Source organism: Ranitomeya variabilis, chromosome 4 (assembly GCF_051348905.1).
Source record: "Ranitomeya variabilis isolate aRanVar5 chromosome 4, aRanVar5.hap1, whole genome shotgun sequence".
NCBI classification, from domain to species: domain Eukaryota; kingdom Metazoa; phylum Chordata; class Amphibia; order Anura; family Dendrobatidae; genus Ranitomeya; species Ranitomeya variabilis.
This window is the reverse complement of record NC_135235.1, coordinates 315599394-315612471: the sequence shown is the minus strand read 5'-3', so window position 1 is coordinate 315612471 and position 13078 is coordinate 315599394. Positions and strand designations below refer to the sequence as shown.

The 13078-nt window shown below is 33.6% G+C and overlaps 9 non-coding genes across 9 annotated transcripts; all 9 read right to left on the bottom strand.

The window, feature by feature from the left end:
• Nucleotides 1-113: 113 nt before the first annotated feature.
• On the bottom strand, nucleotides 114-186 carry TRNAF-GAA (transfer RNA phenylalanine (anticodon GAA)). The gene has a single exon. It is a non-coding gene; the product is annotated as a tRNA-Phe (tRNA).
• A 2525-nt stretch (nucleotides 187-2711) lies between these two features.
• TRNAF-GAA (transfer RNA phenylalanine (anticodon GAA)) lies at nucleotides 2712-2784 on the bottom strand. The gene has a single exon. It is a non-coding gene; the product is annotated as a tRNA-Phe (tRNA).
• Nucleotides 2785-4012: 1228 nt separating this feature from the next.
• Nucleotides 4013-4085, bottom strand: TRNAF-GAA (transfer RNA phenylalanine (anticodon GAA)). The gene has a single exon. It is a non-coding gene; the product is annotated as a tRNA-Phe (tRNA).
• A 1473-nt stretch (nucleotides 4086-5558) lies between these two features.
• On the bottom strand, nucleotides 5559-5631 carry TRNAF-GAA (transfer RNA phenylalanine (anticodon GAA)). The gene has a single exon. It is a non-coding gene; the product is annotated as a tRNA-Phe (tRNA).
• Nucleotides 5632-6859: 1228 nt separating this feature from the next.
• TRNAF-GAA (transfer RNA phenylalanine (anticodon GAA)) lies at nucleotides 6860-6932 on the bottom strand. Its single transcript has one exon. It is a non-coding gene; the product is annotated as a tRNA-Phe (tRNA).
• Nucleotides 6933-8404: 1472 nt separating this feature from the next.
• On the bottom strand, nucleotides 8405-8477 carry TRNAF-GAA (transfer RNA phenylalanine (anticodon GAA)). The gene has a single exon. It is a non-coding gene; the product is annotated as a tRNA-Phe (tRNA).
• Nucleotides 8478-9374: 897 nt separating this feature from the next.
• On the bottom strand, nucleotides 9375-9457 carry TRNAL-CAG (transfer RNA leucine (anticodon CAG)). Its single transcript has one exon. It is a non-coding gene; the product is annotated as a tRNA-Leu (tRNA).
• A 1045-nt stretch (nucleotides 9458-10502) lies between these two features.
• On the bottom strand, nucleotides 10503-10575 carry TRNAF-GAA (transfer RNA phenylalanine (anticodon GAA)). The gene has a single exon. It is a non-coding gene; the product is annotated as a tRNA-Phe (tRNA).
• A 1451-nt stretch (nucleotides 10576-12026) lies between these two features.
• TRNAL-CAG (transfer RNA leucine (anticodon CAG)) lies at nucleotides 12027-12109 on the bottom strand. The gene has a single exon. It is a non-coding gene; the product is annotated as a tRNA-Leu (tRNA).
• Between the last annotated feature and the right edge of the window lie 969 nt (nucleotides 12110-13078).

The window sequence follows — 13078 nt, the reverse complement described above, 5'->3', positions numbered from 1 at the left end:
TATTTTCTGTAGATAGTTAAGATTTTTAGGCCTTTTACATTTTTTTTAAATAATCAGTCCACGTGCTTTGTTTATTTTCTCCTTAAAATGTAAAGAATCAAGAAAAATGATGTTGCCGAAACCCGGGATCGAACCAGGGACCTTTAGAGCTTCAGTCTAACGCTCTCCCATCTGAGCTATTTCGGCCAAACACAAACAACTTTAGGAGTGCTAGACACTTGGCAAATGTCAAGCGAAACCCCTGAAAGTAGATATTTTTATTTTTGCTTTGACTGGTTTTTGCAGCATGATTTCTATTTGAAACTCCTGCTATTTTGTTGTACATATTTAATAACTTTCATTAACTCTTTGTGAATGAGTAGAAAAAAACAGCAATTTTGACAGAGATTTTTTTACATTTTCAATTTGACTCCATTCATCAGGTTCATTCAAACCCTGTGCTTGTGAGACAGGTGATGGTTGCACAATGAAATTTCAATCAAATATGAAATTAGACTTACCGGCAATTCAGTTTATAGAAATCTCCCAGAACAGCCCCATAGGATGTGGAGTCTCCGCCCTAATAGGGAAAGAGAACACAAAGAGTTGAAATAGTCCCGCCCCATTGACCGCCGGCAGTATTTTTATAGTGCCAAGACAGCTAACATATGCACATAAAAACTATTTCACGGTCCTAGAGTTCCGTTTATAGACGACAATTTCAGATTCACCCCAAAGACTCCCAGGTAGTGGAGTGGTAACTTTGGGATCGGATTTTTTAAGGCCCATTGCTAAGTTTGGTTTGATCCCCATCTAATCAATAATTGACTGAGAATCTGTATAGTTTCATGAAAAGGTGATGTCAGAAGTGGGATTTGAACCCACGCCTCCAAGAGAGACTGCAAAATCATTCAGCTAGTGTCTGATACATGCTTTCTTTATCAGCTATCAGGTTCCCTTTAAATCCTCTTACAGCTAAGTGAAATGGAAATAAACAAAACAGAGGAAAAATTACAAAAAAATAATAATTTGCTCAAATGGAAAAGTTCCCATTTCTCATCTTTTTAACATTTTATTTTCTGTAGATAGTTAAGATTTTTAGGCCTTTTACATTTTCTTTAAATAATCAGTCCACGTGCTTTGTTTATTTTCTCCTTAAAATGTAAAGAATCAAGAAAAATGATGTTGCCGAAACCCGGGATCGAACCAGGGACCTTTAGATCTTCAGTCTAACCCTCTCCCATCTGAGCTATTTTGGCCAAACACAAACAACTTTAGGAGTGCTAGACACTTGGCAAATGTCAAACGAAACCCCTGAAAGTAGATATTTTTATTTTTGCTTTGACTGGTTTTTGCAGCATGATTTCTATTTGAAACTCCTGCTATTTTGTTGTACATATTTAATAACTTTCATTAACTCTTTGTGAATGAGTAGAAAAAAACAGCAATTTTGACAGAGATTTTTTTACATTTTCAATTTGACTCCATTCATCAGGTTCATTCAAACCCTGTGTTTGTGAGACAGGTGATGGTTGCACATAAAAGACAATGTGCATGCATAATGTTACATCAAGTTTTATTTGTTATTAAATGCAAATAATTGGAGCAAAAAAGGAGACAACAATTTAGAGAAAATATTTTCATGATTGTTAACTTTCAATGTGAAAACATTTGTCCCAAAATGTGCTGAAACTTAGATGTCAGTATCGCATGTGCATTTCAGACTTTAAAACTATGATTACCTGCTTTTTAAGCTTTTGTTTATTAAGTATTTTTATGGTTTATTGATGAATGAGGTAATCAAATATGATTACCTCATTATGAAAGCCTATTTTGAGCTAAATGGCCAAGCCCCATTTTAAAAAAATATGACTTTTATCACTGTATGCAGTAATAACTCTGGAATGCTTCTACATATCCCCGTAATTCTGAAAGTATTTTTTGTGACACATTGTACTTTACATTAACTGTAAATTTAGGTCAATATATTTTTAGTTTTTTTCTGTGAAAATATCTAAATTTTGTTTAAAATTTTGAAATATTAGTCATTTTTATTCTTTGACTGCTTATATCCTTAAACCAACTTGTTGCACCACACAAAAATGTAAATAAATAGCATTTTTCATATGTGTACTTTTTGTCAGCATTCACTTTCAAACCTCCTTTTATTTTGTTAGGATGTTAGAAATGTTAGATTTCTCACAAAATGCGGTGATGCACCATATTTCTTCAGAATCTACTGTTTGGCCACACAGCAGGGCTTTGAAAATAAGAGCGCTATTTGGATTTTGGAATGCAGATTTTGCAAGAATAGTTTGCAGGTAAAATTTGCAGAGTACCAAAAGTACCAAAACAGCAGAAACCCCCCCAAAGTGACCCCATTTTAGAAATTACTTCTCACAATGAATTCATATACACCACAGCATTTCATAGTCAAACATACATGGTTGAAATCATTCAGCTAGTGTCTGATACATGCTTTCTTTATCAGCTATCAGGTTCCCTTTAAATCCTCTTACAGCTAAGTGAAATGGAAATAAACAAAACAGAGGAAAAATTACAAAAAAATAATAATTTGCTCAAATGGAAAAGTTCCCATTTCTCATCTTTTTAACATTTTATTTTCTGTAGATAGTTAAGATTTTTAGGCCTTTTACATTTTCTTTAAATAATCAGTCCACGTGCTTTGTTTATTTTCTCCTTAAAATGTAAAGAATCAAGAAAAATGATGTTGCCGAAACCCGGGATCGAACCAGGGACCTTTAGATCTTCAGTCTAACGCTCTCCCATCTGAGCTATTTCAGCTAAACACAAACAACTTTAGGAGTGCTAGACACTTGGCAAATGTCAAGCGAAACCCCTGAAAGTAGATATTTTTATTTTTGCTTTGACTGGTTTTTGCAGCATGATTTCTATTTGAAACTCCTGCTATTTTGTTGTACATATTTAATAACTTTCATTAACTCTTTGTGAATGAGTAGAAAAAAACAGCAATTTTGACAGAGATTTTTTTACATTTTCAATTTGACTCCATTCATCAGGTTCATTCAAACCCTGTGTTTGTGAGACAGGTGATGGTTGCACATAAAAGACAATGTGCATGCATAATGTTACATCAAGTTTTATTTGTTATTAAATGCAAATAATTGGAGCAAAAAAGGAGACAACAATTTAGAGAAAATATTTTAATGATTGTTAACTTTCAATGTGAAAACATTTGTCCCAAAATGTGCTGAAACTTAGATGTCAGTATTGCATGTGAATTTCAGACTTTAAAACTATGATTACCTGCTTTTTAAGCTTTTGTTTATTAAGTATTTTTATGGTCTATTGATGAATGAGGTAATCAAATATGAAATTAGACTTACCGGCAATTCAGTTTATAGAAATCTCCCAGAACAGCCCCATAGGATGTGGAGTCTCCGCCCTAATAGGGAAAGAGAACACAAAGAGTTGAAATAGTCCCGCCCCATTGACCGCCGGCAGTATTTTTATAGTGCCAAGACAGCTAACATATGCACATAAAAACTATTTCACGGTCCTAGAGTTCCGTTTATAGACGACAATTTCAGATTCACCCCAAAGACTCCCAGGTAGTGGAGTGGTAACTTTGGGATCGGATTTTTTAAGGCCCATTGCTAAGTTTGGTTTGATCCCCATCTAATCAATAATTGACTGAGAATCTGTATAGTTTCATGAAAAGGTGATGTCAGAAGTGGGATTTGAACCCACGCCTCCAAGAGAGACTGCAAAATCATTCAGCTAGTGTCTGATACATGCTTTCTTTATCAGCTATCAGGTTCCCTTTAAATCCTCTTACAGCTAAGTGAAATGGAAATAAACAAAACAGAGGAAAAATTACAAAAAAATAATAATTTGCTCAAATGGAAAAGTTCCCATTTCTCATCTTTTTAACATTTTATTTTCTGTAGATAGTTAAGATGTTTAGGCCTTTTACATTTTCTTTAAATAATCAGTCCACGTGCTTTGTTTATTTTCTCCTTAAAATGTAGAGAATCAAGAAAAATGATGTTGCCGAAACCCGGGATCGAACCAGGGACCTTTAGATCTTCAGTCTAACGCTCTCCCATCGGAGCTATTTCGGCCAAACACAAACAACTTTAGGAGTGCTAGACACTTGGCAAATGTCAAGCGAAACCCCTGAAAGTAGATATTTTTATTTTTGCTTTGACTGGTTTTTGCAGCATGATTTCTATTTGAAACTCCTGCTATTTTGTTGTACATATTTAATAACTTTCATTAACTCTTTGTGAATGAGTAGAAAAAAACAGCAATTTTGACAGAGATTTTTTTACATTTTCAATTTGACTCCATTCATCAGGTTCATTCAAACCCTGTGTTTGTGAGACAGGTGATGGTTGCACATAAAAGACAATGTGCATGCATAATGTTACATCAAGTTTTATTTGTTATTAAATGCAAATAATTGGAGCAAAAAAGGAGACAACAATTTAGAGAAAATATTTTCATGATTGTTAACTTTCAATGTGAAAACATTTGTCCCAAAATGTGCTGAAACTTAGATGTCAGTATCGCATGTGCATTTCAGACTTTAAAACTATGATTACCTGCTTTTTAAGCTTTTGTTTATTAAGTATTTTTATGGTTTATTGATGAATGAGGTAATCAAATATGATTACCTCATTATGAAAGCCTATTTTGAGCTAAATGGCCAAGCCCCATTTTAAAAAAATATGACTTTTATCACTGTATGCAGTAATAACTCTGGAATGCTTCTACATATCCCCGTAATTCTGAAAGTATTTTTTGTGACACATTGTACTTTACATTAACTGTAAATTTAGGTCAATATATTTTTAGTTTTTTTCTGTGAAAATATCTAAATTTTGTGTAAAATTTTGAAATATTAGTCATTTTTATTCTTTGACTGCTTATATCCTTAAACCAACTTGTTGCACCACACAAAAATGTAAATAAATAGCATTTTTCATATGTGTACTTTTTGTCAGCATTCACTTTCAAACCTCCTTTTATTTTGTTAGGATGTTAGAAATGTTAGATTTCTCACAAAATGCGGTGATGCACCATATTTCTTCAGAATCTACTGTTTGGCCACACAGCAGGGCTTTGAAAATAAGAGCGCTATTTGGATTTTGGAATGCAGATTTTGCAAGAATAGTTTGCAGGTAAAATTTGCAGAGTACCAAAAGTACCAAAACAGCAGAAACCCCCCCAAAGTGACCCCATTTTAGAAATTACTTCTCACAATGAATTCATATACACCACAGCATTTCATAGTCAAACATACATGGTTGAAATCATTCAGCTAGTGTCTGATACATGCTTTCTTTATCAGCTATCAGGTTCCCTTTAAATCCTCTTACAGCTAAGTGAAATGGAAATAAACAAAACAGAGGAAAAATTACAAAAAAATAATAATTTGCTCAAATGGAAAAGTTCCCATTTCTCATCTTTTTAACATTTTATTTTCTGTAGATAGTTAAGATTTTTAGGCCTTTTACATTTTCTTTAAATAATCAGTCCACGTGCTTTGTTTATTTTCTCCTTAAAATGTAAAGAATCAAGAAAAATGATGTTGCCGAAACCCGGGATCGAACCAGGGACCTTTAGATCTTCAGTCTAACGCTCTCCCATCTGAGCTATTTCGGCTAAACACAAACAACTTTAGGAGTGCTAGACACTTGGCAAATGTCAAGCGAAACCCCTGAAAGTAGATATTTTTATTTTTGCTTTGACTGGTTTTTGCAGCATGATTTCTATTTGAAACTCCTGCTATTTTGTTGTACATATTTAATAACTTTCATTAACTCTTTGTGAATGAGTAGAAAAAAACAGCAATTTTGACAGAGATTTTTTTACATTTTCAATTTGACTCCATTCATCAGGTTCATTCAAACCCTGTGTTTGTGAGACAGGTGATGGTTGCACATAAAAGACAATGTGCATGCATAATGTTACATCAAGTTTTATTTGTTATTAAATGCAAATAATTGGAGCAAAAAAGGAGACAACAATTTAGAGAAAATATTTTAATGATTGTTAACTTTCAATGTGAAAACATTTGTCCCAAAATGTGCTGAAACTTAGATGTCAGTATTGCATGTGCATTTCAGACTTTAAAACTATGATTACCTGCTTTTTAAGCTTTTGTTTATTAAGTATTTTTATGGTCTATTGATGAATGAGGTAATCAAATATGAAATTAGACTTACCGGCAATTCAGTTTATAGAAATCTCCCAGAACAGCCCCATAGGATGTGGAGTCTCCGCCCTAATAGGGAAAGAGAACACAAAGAGTTGAAATAGTCCCGCCCCATTGACCGCCGGCAGTATTTTTATAGTGCCAAGACAGCTAACATATGCACATAAAAACTATTTCACGGTCCTAGAGTTCCGTTTATAGACGACAATTTCAGATTCACCCCAAAGACTCCCAGGTAGTGGAGTGGTAACTTTGGGATCGGATTTTTTAAGGCCCATTGCTAAGTTTGGTTTGATCCCCATCTAATCAATAATTGACTGAGAATCTGTATAGTTTCATGAAAAGGTGATGTCAGAAGTGGGATTTGAACCCACGCCTCCAAGAGAGACTGCGAAATCATTCAGCTAGTGTCTGATACATGCTTTCTTTATCAGCTATCAGGTTCCCTTTAAATCCTCTTACAGCTAAGTGAAATGGAAATAAACAAAACAGAGGAAAAATTACAAAAAAATAATAATTTGCTCAAATGGAAAAGTTCCCATTTCTCATCTTTTTAACATTTTATTTTCTGTAGATAGTTAAGATTTTTAGGCCTTTTACATTTTCTTTAAATAATCAGTCCACGTGCTTTGTTTATTTTCTCCTTAAAATGTAAAGAATCAAGAAAAATGATGTTGCCGAAACCCGGGATCGAACCAGAGACCTTTAGATCTTCAGTCTAACGCTCTCCCATCTGAGCTATTTCGGCCAAACACAAACAACTTTAGGAGTGCTAGACACTTGGCAAATGTCAAGCGAAACCCCTGAAAGTAGATATTTTTATTTTTGCTTTGACTGGTTTTTGCAGCATGATTTCTATTTGAAACTCCTGCTATTTTGTTGTACATATTTAATAACTTTCATTAACTCTTTGTGAATGAGTAGAAAAAAACAGCAATTTTGACAGAGATTTTTTTACATTTTCAATTTGACTCCATTCATCAGGTTCATTCAAACCCTGTGTTTGTGAGACAGGTGATGGTTGCACATAAAAGACAATGTGCATGCATAATGTTACATCAAGTTTTATTTGTTATTAAATGCAAATAATTGGAGCAAAAAAGGAGACAACAATTTAGAGAAAATATTTTCATGATTGTTAACTTTCAATGTGAAAACATTTGTCCCAAAATGTGCTGAAACTTAGATGTCAGTATCGCATGTGCATTTCAGACTTTAAAACTATGATTACCTGCTTTTTAAGCTTTTGTTTATTAAGTATTTTTATGGTTTATTGATGAATGAGGTAATCAAATATGATTACCTCATTATGAAAGCCTATTTTGAGCTAAATGGCCAAGCCCCATTTTAAAAAATATGACTTTTATCACTGTATGCAGTAATAACTCTGGAATGCTTCTACATATCCCCGTAATTCTGAAAGTATTTTTTGTGACACATTGTACTTTACATTAACTGTAAATTTAGGTCAATATATTTTTAGTTTTTTTCTGTGAAAATATCTAAATTTTGTTTAAAATTTTGAAATATTAGTCATTTTTATTCTTTGACTGCTTATATCCTTAAACCAACTTGTTGCACCACACAAAAATGTAAATAAATAGCATTTTTCATATGTGTACTTTTTGTCAGCATTCACTTTCAAACCTCCTTTTATTTTGTTAGGATGTTAGAAATGTTAGATTTCTCACAAAATGCGGTGATGCACCATATTTCTTCAGAATCTACTGTTTGGCCACACAGCAGGGCTTTGAAAATAAGAGCGCTATTTGGATTTTGGAATGCAGATTTTGCAAGAATAGTTTGCAGGTAAAATTTGCAGAGTACCAAAAGTACCAAAACAGCAGAAACCCCCCCAAAGTGACCCCATTTTAGAAATTACTTCTCACAATGAATTCATATACACCACAGCATTTCATAGTCAAACATACATGGTTGAAATCATTCAGCTAGTGTCTGATACATGCTTTCTTTATCAGCTATCAGGTTCCCTTTAAATCCTCTTACAGCTAAGTGAAATGGAAATAAACAAAACAGAGGAAAAATTACAAAAAAATAATAATTTGCTCAAATGGAAAAGTTCCCATTTCTCATCTTTTTAACATTTTATTTTCTGTAGATAGTTAAGATTTTTAGGCCTTTTACATTTTCTTTAAATAATCAGTCCACGTGCTTTGTTTATTTTCTCCTTAAAATGTAAAGAATCAAGAAAAATGATGTTGCCGAAACCTGGGATCGAACCAGGGACCTTTAGATCTTCAGTCTAACGCTCTCCCATCTGAGCTATTTCGGCCAAACACAAACAACTTTAGGAGCGCTAGACACTTGGCAAATGTCAAGCGAAACCCCTGAAAGTAGATATTTTTATTTTTGCTTTGACTGGTTTTTGCAGCATGATTTCTATTTGAAACTCGTGCTAATTTGTTGTACATATGTAATAACTTTCATTAACTCTTTGTGAATGAGTAGAAAAAAACAGCAATTTTGACAGAGATTTTTTTACATTTTCAATTTGACTCCATTCATCAGGTTCATTCAAACCCTGTGTTTGTGAGACAGGTGATGGTTGCACATAAAAGACAATGTGCATGCATAATGTTACATCAAGTTTTATTTGTTATTAAATGCAAATAATTGGAGCAAAAAAGGAGACAACAATTTAGAGAAAATATTTTAATGATTGTTAACTTTCAATGTGAAAACATTTGTCCCAAAATGTGCTGAAACTTAGATGTCAGTATCGCATGTGCATTTCAGACTTTAAAACTATGATTACCTACCTTTTAAGCTTTTGTTTATTAAGTATTTTTATGGTCTATTGATGAATGAGGTAATCAAATATGAAATTAGACTTACCGGCAATTCAGTTTATAGAAATCTCCCAGAACAGCCCCATAGGATGTGGAGTCTCCGCCCTAATAGGGAAAGAGAACACAAAGAGTTGAAATAGTCCCGCCCCATTGACCGCCCGCAGTATTTTTATAGTGCCAAGACAGCTAACATATGCACATAAAAACTATTTCACGGTCCTAGAGTTCCGTTTATAGACGACAATTTCAGATTCACCCCAAAGACTCCCAGGTAGTGGTAACTTTGGGATCAGGTTTTTTAAGGCCCATTGCTAAGTTTGGTTTGATCCCCATCTAATCAATAATTGACTGAGAATCAGTATAGTTTCATGAAAAGGTGATGTCAGAAGTGGGATTTGAACCCACGCCTCCAAGAGAGACTGCGACCTGAACGCAGCGCCTTAGACCGCTCGGCCATCCTGACTTCTTGTGGATTCTGTGCCTTAACTCTTTCCAAGTTAGTCAGCAGAAATATGACCAGTAATTGTCATTGAAAATTATTTTAAAATATTTAATATTACAGTTTTTATTTCAATACATTTGTTTAAACTATTAGTTATCAAGCCTATTTTGAGCTAAATGGCCAAGCCCCATTTTAAAAAAATATGACTTTTATCACTGTATGCAGTAATAACTCTGGAATGCTTCTACATATCCCTGTAATTCTGAAAGTGTTTTTTGTGACACATTGTACTTTACATTAACTGTAAATTTAGGTCAATATATTTTTAGTTTTTTTCTGTGAAAATATCTAAATTTTGTTTAAAATTTTGAAATATTAGTCAGTTTTATTCTTTGACTGCTTATATCCTTAAACCAACTTGTTGCACCACACAAAAATGTAAATAAATAGCATTTTTCATATGTGTACTTTTTGTCAGCATTCACTTTCAAACCTCCTTTTATTTTGTTAGGATGTTAGAAATGTTAGATTTCTCACAAAATGCGGTGATGCACCATATTTCTTCAGAATCTACTGTTTGGCCACACAGCAGGGCTTTGAAAATAAGAGCGCTATTTGGATTTTGGAATGCAGATTTTGCAAGAATAGTTTGCAGGTAAAATTTGCAGAGTACCAAAAGTACCAAAACAGCAGAAACCCCCCCAAAGTGACCCCATTTTAGAAATTACTTCTCACAATGAATTCATATACACCACAGCATTTCATAGTCAAACATACATGGTTGAAATCATTCAGCTAGTGTCTGATACATGCTTTCTTTATCAGCTATCAGGTTCCCTTTAAATCCTCTTACAGCTAAGTGAAATGGAAATAAACAAAACAGAGGAAAAATTACAAAAAAATAATAATTTGCTCAAATGGAAAAGTTCCCATTTCTCATCTTTTTAACATTTTATTTTCTGTAGATAGTTAAGATTTTTAGGCCTTTTACATTTTCTTTAAATAATCAGTCCACGTGCTCTGTTTATTTTCTCCTTAAAATGTAAAGAATCAAGAAAAGTGATGTTGCCGAAACCCGGGATCGAACCAGGGACCTTTAGATCTTCAGTCTAACGCTCTCCCATCTGAGCTATTTCGGCCAAACACAAACAACTTTAGGAGTGCTAGACACTTGGCAAATGTCAAGCGAAACCCCTGAAAGTAGATATTTTTATTTTTGCTTTGACTGGTTTTTGCAGCATGATTTCTATTTGAAACTCCTGCTATTTTGTTGTACATATTTAATAACTTTCATTAATTCTTTGTGAATGAGTAGAAAAAAACAGCAATTTTGACAGAGATTTTTTTACATTTTCAATTTGACTCCATTCATCAGGTTCATTCAAACCCTGTGTTTGTGAGACAGGTGATGGTTGCACATAAAAGACAATGTGCATGCATAATGTTACATCAAGTTTTATTTGTTATTAAATGCAAGCATTCCAGAGTTATTACTGCATACAGTGATAAAAGTCATATTTTTTTAAAATGGGGCTTGGCCATTTAGCTCAAAATAGGCTTGATAACTAATAGTTTAAACAAATGTATTGAAATAAAAACTGTAATATTAAATATTTTAAAATAATTTTCAATGGCAATTACTGGTCATATTTCTTCTGACTAACTTGGAAAGAGTTAAGGCACAGAATCCACAAGAAGTCAGGATGGCCGAGTGGTCTAAGGCGCTGCGTTCAGGTCGCAGTCTCTCTTAGACCTTAGACCGAAGAAGAAACATTTGGGACATTTGTCCCAAAAAATGCTGAAACTTAGATGTCAGTATCGCATGTGCATTTCAGACTTTAAAACTATGATTACCTACTTTTTAAGCTTTTGTTTATTAAGTATTTTTATGGTCTATTGATGAATGAGGTAATCAAATATGAAATTAGACTTACCGGCAATTCAGTTTATAGAAATCTCCCAGAACAGCCCCATAGGATGTGGAGTCTCCGCCCTAATAGGGAAAGAGAACACAAAGAGTTCAAATGCAAATAATTGGAGCAAAAAAGGAGACAACAATTTAGAGAAAATATTTTAATGATTGTTAACTTTCAATGTGAAAACATTTGTCCCAAAATATGCTGAAACTTAGATGTCAGTATCGCATGTGCATTTCAGACTTTAAAACTATGATTACCTACTTTTTAAGCTTTTGTTTATTAAGTATTTTTATGGTCTATTGATGAATGAGGTAATCAAATATGAAATTAGACTTACCGGCAATTCAGTTTATAGAAATCTCCCAGAACAGCCCCATAGGATGTGGAGTCTCCGCCCTAATAGGGAAAGAGAACACAAAGAGTTGAAATAGTCCCGCCCCATTGACCGCCCGCAGTATTTTTATAGTGCCAAGACAGCTAACATATGCACATAAAAACTATTTCACGGTCCTAGAGTTCCGTTTATAGACGACAATTTCAGATTCACCCCAAAGACTCCCAGGTAGTGGTAACTTTGGGATCGGATTTTTTAAGGCCCATTGCTAAGTTTGGTTTGATCCCCATCTAATCAATATTTGACTGAGAATCTGTATAGTTTCATGAAAAGATGATGTCAGAAGTGGGATTTGAACCCACGCCTCCAAGAGAGACTGCGACCTGAACGCAGCGCCTTAGACCACTCGGCCATCCTGACTTCTTGTAGATTCTGTGCCTTAACTCTTTCCAAGTTAGTCAGAAGAAATATGACCAGTAATTGCCATTGAAAATTATTTTAAAATATTTAATATTACAGTTTTTATTTCAATACATTTGTTTAAACTATTAGTTATCAAGCCTATTTTGAGCTAAATGGCCAAGCCCCATTTTAAAAAAATATGACTTTTATCACTGTATGCAGTAATAACTCTGGAATGCTTCTACATATCCCCGTAATTCTGAAAGTGTTTTTTGTGACACATTGTACTTTACATTAACTGTAAATTTAGGTCAATATATTTTTAGTTTTTTTCTGTGAAAATATCTAAATTTTGTTTAAAATTTTGAAATATTAGTCAGTTTTATTCTTTGACTGCTTATATCCTTAAACCAACTTGTTGCACCACACAAAAATGTAAATAAATAGCATTTTTCATATGTGTACTTTTTGTCAGCATTCACTTTCAAACCTCCTTTTATTTTGTTAGGATGTTAGAAATGTTAGATTTCTCACAAAATGCAGTGATGCACCATATTTCTTCAGAATCTACTGTTTGGCCACACAGCAGGGCTTTGAAAATAAGAGCGCTATTTGGATTTTGGAATGCAGATTTTGCAAGAATAGTTTGCAGGTAAAATTTGCAGAGTACCAAAAGTACCAAAACAGCAGAAACCCCCCCAAAGTGACCCCATTTTAGAAATTACTTCTCACAATGAATTCATATACACCACAGCATTTCATAGTCAAACATACATGGTTGAAATCATTCAGCTAGTGTCTGATACATGCTTTCTTTATCAGCTATCAGGTTCCCTTTAAATCCTCTTACAGCTAAGTGAAATGGAAATAAACAAAACAGGAAAAATTACAAAAAAATAATAATTTGCTCAAATGGAAAAGTTCCCATTTCTCATCTTTTTAACATTTTATTTTCTGTAGATAGTTAAGATTTTTAGGCCTTTTACA